The 9,325-nt window shown below is 45.1% G+C and overlaps 2 pseudogenes; both read left to right on the forward strand.

The window, feature by feature from the left end:
• The first annotated feature begins 1,798 nt into the window (after window positions 1–1,798).
• On the forward strand, window positions 1,799–3,670 carry LOC129505610 (heat shock cognate 71 kDa protein-like; annotated as a pseudogene).
• Window positions 3,671–6,926: 3,256 nt separating this feature from the next.
• LOC129505609 (heat shock cognate 71 kDa protein-like) lies at window positions 6,927–8,902 on the forward strand (annotated as a pseudogene).
• The last annotated feature ends 423 nt before the right edge of the window (window positions 8,903–9,325 follow it).

Here is a 9,325-nt window from a genome sequence, read left to right on the forward strand (position 1 = left end):
TTCACTCAGCCTACTACCCTCCAGTTCCTTTCACGTTGAACCAATGGTGGGTAATTGTCATTTCTAATGACTGAGGAATATTCCATTGTATACATAAACTACATCTTCTTTATCCATTCATCTTTCGATGGACACCGAGGCTCCTTCCACAGTTTGGCTATTGTGGACATTGCTGCTAGTATCATCGGGATGCAGGTGTCCTGACGCTTCATTGCATCTGTATCCAATAGTGGAATTGCTGGGTCGTAGGGCAGGTCTATCTTTAACTCTTTGAGGAATCTCGACACAGTTTTCCAGAGTGATTGCACCAGGTCACATTCCCACCAGCAGTGTGAGACGGTTCCCTTTTCTCCGCATCCTCTCCAACATTTTTGGTTTCCTGCCTTGTTAATTTTCCCTATTCTCACTGGTGTGAGGTGGTATCTCATTGTGGTTTTGATTTGATTTCCCTCATGGCAAGTGATGCAGAGCATTTTCTCATGTGCATGTTGGCCATGTCTATGTCTTCCTCTGTGAGATTTCTCTTCATGTGTTTTGCCCATTTCATGACAATCAATGTGATTCATCATATCTGCAGGAGAAAAACCAAGAACCATATGATCCTCTCATTAGATGCAGTGAAAGCATTTGACAAAATTCAGCATCCATTCATGATCCAAACTCTTCAGAGTGTAGGGATAGAGGGAACATTCCTCACATCTTAAAAGCCATCTACAAAAAACCCACAGCAAATATCATTCTCAATGGGGAAGCACTGGGAACCTTTTCCCTAAGATCAGGAGCAAGTCAGTGATGTCCACTCTCACCACTGCTATTCAACATAGTACTGGAAGTCCTTGCCTCAGCAATCAGACAACAAAAAGACATTAAAGGCATTCAAATCGTCAAAGAAGAAGTCAATCTCTCCCTCTTCGCCGTTGACATGTTACTCTACATAGAAAACCCAAATGACTCCACCCCAAGATTGCTAAAACTCGTACAGCACGTTGGTAGCGTGGCAGGATATAAAATCAATGCTCAGAAATCAGTGGCATTTCTCTACACTGACAATGAGACTGAAGAAAGAGAAATTAAGGAGTCAATCCCATTTACAATTGCAGCCAAAAGCATAATATACCTAGGAAAAAACCTAACCAAAGAGGTAAAGGATCTATACCCTAAAGAACACTTCTGAAAGAAATTGAGGAAGACACAAAGAGATGGAAATATATTCCATGCTCATGGACTGGCAGAATTAATATTGTGAAAATGTCACAGTTACCCAGGGCAATTTACACGTTCAATGCAATCCCTATCAAAATACCATGGACTTTCTTCATAGAGTTAGAACAAATTATTTTAAGATTTGTGTGGAATCAGAAAAGACCCCCAATAGCCAGGGGAATTTTAAAAACAAAACCGTATCTGGGGGCATCACAATGCCGGATTTCAGGTTGTAAGACAAAGCTGTGGTCATCAAGACAGTGTGGAACTGGCACAAATACCATAAATACACATAGATCAATGGAACAGAATAGAGAACCCGGAATTGGACCCTGAACTTTATGGTCAACCGATATTGGATAAAGGAGGAAAGACTATCCTTTGGAAGAAAGATGTTCTCTTCAATAAATGGTGCTGGGAAAATTGGACATCCACATGTGAAAGAATGAAACTAGAGGGTCCCATTGAACATGGCGCCAGATCTGTAGATGGCTGTTGTCTCCCCGGGCCGAGCCCAGCCCACACAGAAGCAACTATATCTAAGGGACCTGCAGTCGGGATCGATCTTGGCACCACCTTCTCCTGCTTGGGTGTCTTCCAGCATGGGAAAATGGAAATAATTGCCAATGATCAGGGAAACCGAAGCACCCCAAGTTATGTCGCCTTCACGGACGCCGAACGATTGATCGGTGATGCTGCGAAGAATCAAGTTGCGATGAACCCCACCAACACGGTTTTCGATGCCAAGTGGCTGATTGGACATAGATTTGATGATGCTGTCGTCCAATCTGATATGAAGCCTTGGCCCTTCCTGGTGGTTAATGATGCTGGCAGGCCTAAACTCCAAGTAGAATACAAGGGGGAGACCAAAAGTCTCTATCCAGAGGAGGTGTCCTCTATGGTCCTGACGAAGATGAAGGACATTGCAGAGGCCTAACCTTGGGAAGACTGTTACCAATGCAGTTGTCACGGTACCTGCATACTTCAATGACTCTCAGCGTCAGGCTACCAAATATGCTGGAACTATAGCCGGTCTTAATGTACTTTGAATTATCAATGAGCCAGCTGCTGCTGCTCTTGCTTATGGCTTAGACAAGAAGGTTGGAGCTGAAAGGAACGTGTTGATCTTTGCTTTAGGAGGTGGCACTTTTGATGTGTCAATCCTTACTATGGAAGATGGGATCTTTGAGGTCAAGTCCAGAGCTGGAGACACCCACTTAGGTGGAGAAGACTTTGACAGCCGAATGGTCAACCATTTTATTGCAGAATTCAAGCGCAAACACAAGAGGGACATCAGCAAAAACAAGAGGGCCGTCCGCTGTCTCCGAACTGCATGTGAACGGGCTAAGCGTACACTTTCTTCCAGCACCCAGGCCAGTATTGAGATTGATTGTCTGTATGAAGGAATCGTCTTCTATACCTCTATTACTCATGCCCGGTTTGAAGAATTCAATGCTGACCTGTTCCGTGGAACCCTGGACCCTGTAGAGAAAGCTCTTCGAGATGCCAAGCTGGACAAGTCTCAGATCCATGACATTGTCCTGGTGGGTGGTTCTACCCGTATCCCCAAGATTCAGAAACTTCTGCAAGATTTCTTCAATGGAAAGGAACTGAATAAGAGCATCAACCCCGATGAGGCCGTTGCTTACGGTGCCGCTGTCCAGGCAGCCATTCTTTCTGGTGACAAATCTGAAAATGTTCAAGATTTGCTGCTATTGGATGTCACCCCACTTTCTCTTGGTATTGAAACTGCTGGAGGAGTCATGACTGTGCTCATCAAGCGCAATACTACCATTCCTACCCAACAGACACAAACCTTTACTACCTACTCTGACAACCAGCCTGGTGTGCTTATTCAGGTCTATGAACGTGAGCGTGCCATGACCAAGGATAACAACCTACTTGGCAAGTTTGAACTCACAGGCATACCTCCTGCTCCTCGTGGCGTTCCGTAGATTGAAGTCACTTTTGATATTGATGCTAATGGGACCCTCAACGTGTCTGCTGTGGATCAGAGCACAGGAAAAGAGGACAAGATTACCATCGCTAACGAGAAGGGCAAGGAGGACATTGAGCGCATAGTCCAGGAAGCTGAGAAGTACAAAGCCGAAGATGAGAAGCAGAGAGACAAGGTGTCTTCCATGAATTCACTTGAGTCTTACGCTTTCAACATGGAAGCAACTGTTGAAGATGAAAAACGTCAGGGCAAAATCAATGATGAAGAAAAACAGAAGATTCTTGACAAGTGCAATGAAATCATCAACTGGCTCGATAAGAACCAGAAGGCAGAGAAGGAAGAATTTAAACACTATCAGAAAGAACTGGAGAAAGTCTGCAATCCCATCATTAAGAAGCTATACCAGAGTGCAGGAGGCATGCCAGAGGAATGCCTGGAAGCTTTCCTGGTGGTGGAGCTCCTCCCTCTGGTGGTGCCTCCTCGGGGCCTACCACTGAAGAGGTTGATTAGGCCAACCTGATGACAGGGCTAGCATTGTTCCACAATTTGAAGGACCCAAAATTCTAGCAAATTCCATGGCACTGTTAAAGTCAAGCCGCTATATTAAATATATTGGGAATTCTTGATACTTGAATATGGAATATGTGCACAGGTAAAGGAAATAGACATTGCACTTTATAAGCACTGTGTTGTTAAGTGGAAAAAGGAATGTCTTAAATAAAATAGTATTTAAAATTGGCACCAAAAAAAATAAAAAAAAGAAAGAAGACCACTCTTTTCACCATACACAAAGATAAACTCAAAATGGATGAAAAATCTAAATGTGAGACAAGATTCCATCACTGAAATCATAGAGGAGAACAGGAAACACCCTTTTTGAACTTGGCCACAGTAACTTCTTACAAGATACATTAAGTGAAGGGCTTGAGGCCCAACAGGAAATAGTCAGAAGGGAAAGCCAGAAAGGGAACGTCTCCCGGATAAGTGTTCTCCCACCACCATCCCTATGGATCCTGTGCATGTGGTGTAGCGAGGAGGGAGGAGCGAACGTCTGGTGACTTCTTTGCTCCTGAGCTGCGCCTTTCTCGAGTCTAGTCTCGAAGGCTTTCCATGCTACCCGTGGTGAGCGGGCAGTCCAAACACGCCGTGAGACGCCCCACGTAACGCAGGGAGAGCTTCGGCTCAGAGGCCATATGCGTTGGACCTCTGAGGCCTGGGTGACGTGGCTTTTGTTTGGTCCCGTTCCGGTCAGTGCCTTGCAGCTCTCCTGGCTGGACCAGTGACTTCCCTCTTGGGAGCTCAGACCGGTGGGGGTGTGGGCGGTGGTGGAGCTGGTGGTGAGATGGCGGGTGCAGAGGGAGAGAGGAAGACTGGATCTTCAGCAGGCTCCACCCAGAGCGGGCTGCCCCCCGAGGGCCTGGATCCCACCAGCCTGACGTCATGACTCCAGGCCACCTCAAGAATCAGACGCTTCCCGGACCGCGTCACCGCTCTTCTTGACCTTCATTACTCTTTTCTTTGTGCGCAGGAACCACTCTACGTCTTGGGAGTGAACCTTCTGGGACAGGTGAGTATCTTCCCTGCTGGCTTTGGAGGTCCGAAAGCAAACACATCTCCCAGTGCCCGCTAGGAGTCCTGTTGGCTTCGTCAGGAAGCGCTGATAGGGCAGGGGAGGTCGGCTTCGGACAGAGCGTTGCAGACAGGGAACGTGGCGAGGTTTCGGCACGAATGACGCGTCTCTCGGACCCGTCTTGAACGTAGCTTGTCTTTTATTTTTTTTTAAATAAATTTAGTTTTTATTGGTGTTCATTTTTCCAACATACAGCACAACAACCAGTGCTCATCCCGTCAAGTGCCCCCTTCGGTGCCCGTCACCATTTCACCCCCACCCCCGCCCACCTCCCCTCCACTACCTCTAGTTCGTTTCCCAGTGTTAGGAGCCTTTATGTTCTGTCTCTCTTTCTGATATTTCATACCCTTTTCTTCTCCCTTCCTTTACATTCCCTTTCAGTATTATTTATATTCCACAAATGAATGAGATTATATCATGTTTGTGCTTCTCTGATTGACTTATTTCACTCAGCCTAGTACCCTCCAGTTCCATCCACGTTGAAGCAAGTGGTGGGTATTTTTCCTTTCAAATAGCTGAGGAATATTCCATTGTAGACATAAACCACATCTTCTTTATCCATTCATCTTTCAATGGGCACCGAGGCTCCTTCCACAGTTTGGCTATTGTGGACATGGATGTTAGAATCATCGGGATGCAGGTGTCCCGGCGCTTCATTGCATCTGTCCAACAGTGGAATTCCTGGGTGGTAGGGCAGGTCTATTTTTAACTCTTTGAGGAATCTCGACACAGTTTTCCAGAGTGATTGCACCAGGTCACATTCCCACCAGCAGTGTGAGACGGTTCCCTTTTCTCCGCATCCTCTCCAACATTTGTGGTTTCCTGCCTTGTTAATTTTCCCTCGTCTCACTGGTGTGAGGTGGTATCTCATTGTGGTTTTGATTTGTATTTCCCTCATGGCAAGTGTTGCAGAGCACTTTCTCATGTGCATGTTGGCCATGTCTACGTGTTCGTCTGTGAGATTTCTCTTCAAGTCTTTTGCCCATTTCATGACAATCAATGTGAGTCATCATGTCAGCAGGTGAAAAACCAAGAACCATATGATCCTCTCATTAGATGCAGTGAAAGCATTTGACAAAATTCAGCATCCATTCATGATCCAAACTCTTCAGAGTGTAGGGATAGAGGGAACATTCCTCACATCTTAAAAGCCATATACGAAAAACCCACAGCAAATATCATTCTCAATGGAGAAGCACTGGGAACCTTTCCCTAAGATCAGGAACAAGACAGGCATGTCCACTCTCACCCTGCTATTCAACATAGTTCTGGAAGTCCTTGCCTCAGCAATCAGACAACAAAAAGACATTAAAGGCATTCAAATTGGTAAAAGAGAAGTCAATCTCTCCCTCTTTGCCGAAGACATGTTACTATACATAGAAAACCCAAATGACTCCATCCCAAGATTGCTAGAACTCGTACAGCACTTTGGTATCGTGGCAGGATACAAAATAAATGCCCAGATATCAGTGGCATTTCTCTACACTAACAATGATACTGAAGAAAGAGAAATTAAGGAGTCAATCCCATTTACAATTGCAGCCAAAAGCATAAGATGCCTAGGAATAAACCTAACCAAAGAGGTAAAGGATCTATACCCTAAAAACTATCGAACGCTTCTGAAAGAAATTGAGGAAGACGCAAAGATATGGAAATATATTCCATGATCATGGACTGGCAGAATTAATATTGTGAAAATGTCCGTGTTACCCAGGGCTATTTACACGTTTAATGCAATCCCCATCAAAATACCATGTACTTTCTTCAGAGAGTTAGAACAAATTATTTTAAGATTTGTGTGGATTCAGAAAAGACCCCCAAGAGCCAGGGGAATTTTAAAAAGAAAACCGTATCTGGGGGCATCACAATGCCAGATTTCAGGTTGTAAGACAAAGCTGTGGTCATCAAGACAGTGTGGTACTGGCACAAATACAGACACATAGATCAATGGAACAGAATAGAGAACCCAGGAGGGGACCCTGAACTTTATGGTCAACTGATATTTGATAAAGGAGGAAAGACTATCCTTTGGAAGAAAGATGTTCTCTTCAATAAATGGTGCTGGGGAAATTGGACATCCACATGTGAAAGAATGAAACTAGAGGGTCTCATTGAACATGGCGCCAGATGTGTAGACGGCTGTTGTCTCCGCGAGCCGAGCCCGGCCCACACAGAAGCAACTATATCTAAGGGACCTGCAGTCGGGATCGATCTTGGCACCACCTACTCCTGCGTGGGTGTCTTCCAGCACGGGAAAGTGGAAATAATTGCCAATGATCAGGGAAACCGAACCACCCCAAGTTATGTCGCCTTCACGGACGCCGAACGATTGATCGGTGATGCTGCGAAGAATCAAGTTGCGATGAACCCCACCAACACGGTTTTCGATGCCAAGTGGCTGATTGGACATAGATTTGATGATGCTGTCGTCCAATCTGATATGAAGCCTTGGCCCTTCCTGGTGGTTAATGATGCTGGCAGGCCTAAACTCCAAGTAGAATACAAGGGGGAGACCAAAAGTCTCTATCCAGAGGAGGTGTCCTCTATGGTCCTGACGAAGATGAAGGACATTGCAGAGGCCTACCTTGGGAAGACTGTTACCAATGCAGTTGTCACGGTACCTGCATACTTCAATGACTCTCAGCGTCAGGCTACCAAAGATGCTGGAACTATTGCCGGTCTTAATGTACTTTGAATTATCAATGAGCCAACTGCTGCTGCTCTTGCTTATGGCTTAGACAAGAAGGTTGGAGCTGAAAGGAACGTGTTGATCTTTGATTTAGGAGGTGGCACTTTTGATGTGTCAATCCTTACTATGGAAGATGGGATCTTTGAGGTCATGTCCACAGCTGGAGACACCCACTAGGTGGAGAAGACTTTGACAACCGAATGGTCAACCATTTTATTGCGGAATTCAAGCGCAAACACAAGAGGGACATCAGCGAAAACAAGAGGGCCGTCCGCCGTCTCCGAACTGCATGTGAACGGGCTAAGCGTACACTTTCTTCCAGCACCCAGGCCAGTATTGAGATTGATTGTCTGTATGAAGGAATCGTCTTCTATCCCTCTATTACTCATGCCCGGTTTGAAGAATTAAATGCTGACCTGTTCCGTGGAACCCTGGACCCTGTAGAGAAAGCTCTTCGAGATGCCAAGCTGGACAAGTCTCAGATCCATGACATTGTCCTGGTGGGTGGTTCTACCCGTATCCCCAAGATTCAGAAACTTCTGCAAGATTTCTTCAATGGAAAGGAACTGAATAAGAGCATCAACCCTGATGAGGCCGTTGCTTACGGTGCCGCTGTCCAGGCAGCCATTCTTTCTGGTGACAAATCTGAAAATGTTCAAGATTTGCTGCTATTGGATGTCACCCCACTTTCTCTTGGTATTGAAACTGCTGGAGGAGTCATGACTGTGCTCATCAAGCGCAATACTACCATTCCTACCCAACAGACACAAACCTTTACTACCTACTCTGACAACCAGCCTGGTGTGCTTATTCAGGTCTATGAACGTGAGCGTGCCATGACCAAGGATAACAACCTACTTGGCAAGTTTGAACTCACAGGCATACCTCCTGCTCCTCGTGGCGTTCCGTAGATTGAAGTCACTTTTGATATTGATGCTAATGGGACCCTCAACGTGTCTGCTGTGGATCAGAGCACAGGAAAAGAGGACAAGATTACCATCACTAACGAGAAGGGCAAGGAGGACATTGAGCGCATAGTCCAGGAAGCTGAGAAGTACAAAGCCGAAGATGAGAAGCAGAGAGACAAGGTGTCTTCCATGAATTCACTTGAGTCTTACGCTTTCAACATGGAAGCAACTGTTGAAGATGAAAAACGTCAGGGCAAAATCAATGATGAAGAAAAACAGAAGATTCTTGACAAGTGCAATGAAATCATCAACTGGCTCGATAAGAACCAGAATGCAGAGAAGGAAGAATTTAAACATCAGCAGAAAGAACTGGAGAAAGTCTGCAATCCCATCATTAAGAAGCTATACCAGAGTGCAGGAGGCATGCCAGAGGAATGCCTGGAAGCTTTCCTGGTGGTGGAGCTCCTCCCTCTGGTGGTGCCTCCTCGGGGCCTACCACTGAAGAGGTTGATTAGGCCAACCTGATGACAGGGCTAGCATTGTTCCACAATTTGAAGGACCCAAAATTCTAGCAAATTCCATGGCACTTTTAAAGTCAAGCTGCTATATTAAATATATTGGGAATTCTTGATACTTGAATATGGAATATGTGCACAGGTAAAGGAAATAGACATTGCACTTTATAAGCACTGTGTTGTTAAGTGGAAAAAGGAATGTCTTAAATAAAATAGTATTTAAAATTGGCACCAAAAAAAAATAAAAAAAAGAAAGAAGACCACTCTTTTCACCATACACAAAGATAAACTCAAAATAGATGAAAAATCTAAATGTGAGACAAGATTCCATCACTGAAATCCTAGAGGAGAACAGGAAACACCCTTTTTGAACTTGGCCACAGTAACTTCTTACAAGATACATTAAGTGAAAGGCTTGAGGCC

This window comes from Nyctereutes procyonoides, unplaced genomic scaffold (genome assembly GCF_905146905.1).
Source record: "Nyctereutes procyonoides isolate TBG_1078 unplaced genomic scaffold, NYPRO_anot_genome, whole genome shotgun sequence".
Taxonomy (NCBI): domain Eukaryota; kingdom Metazoa; phylum Chordata; class Mammalia; order Carnivora; family Canidae; genus Nyctereutes; species Nyctereutes procyonoides.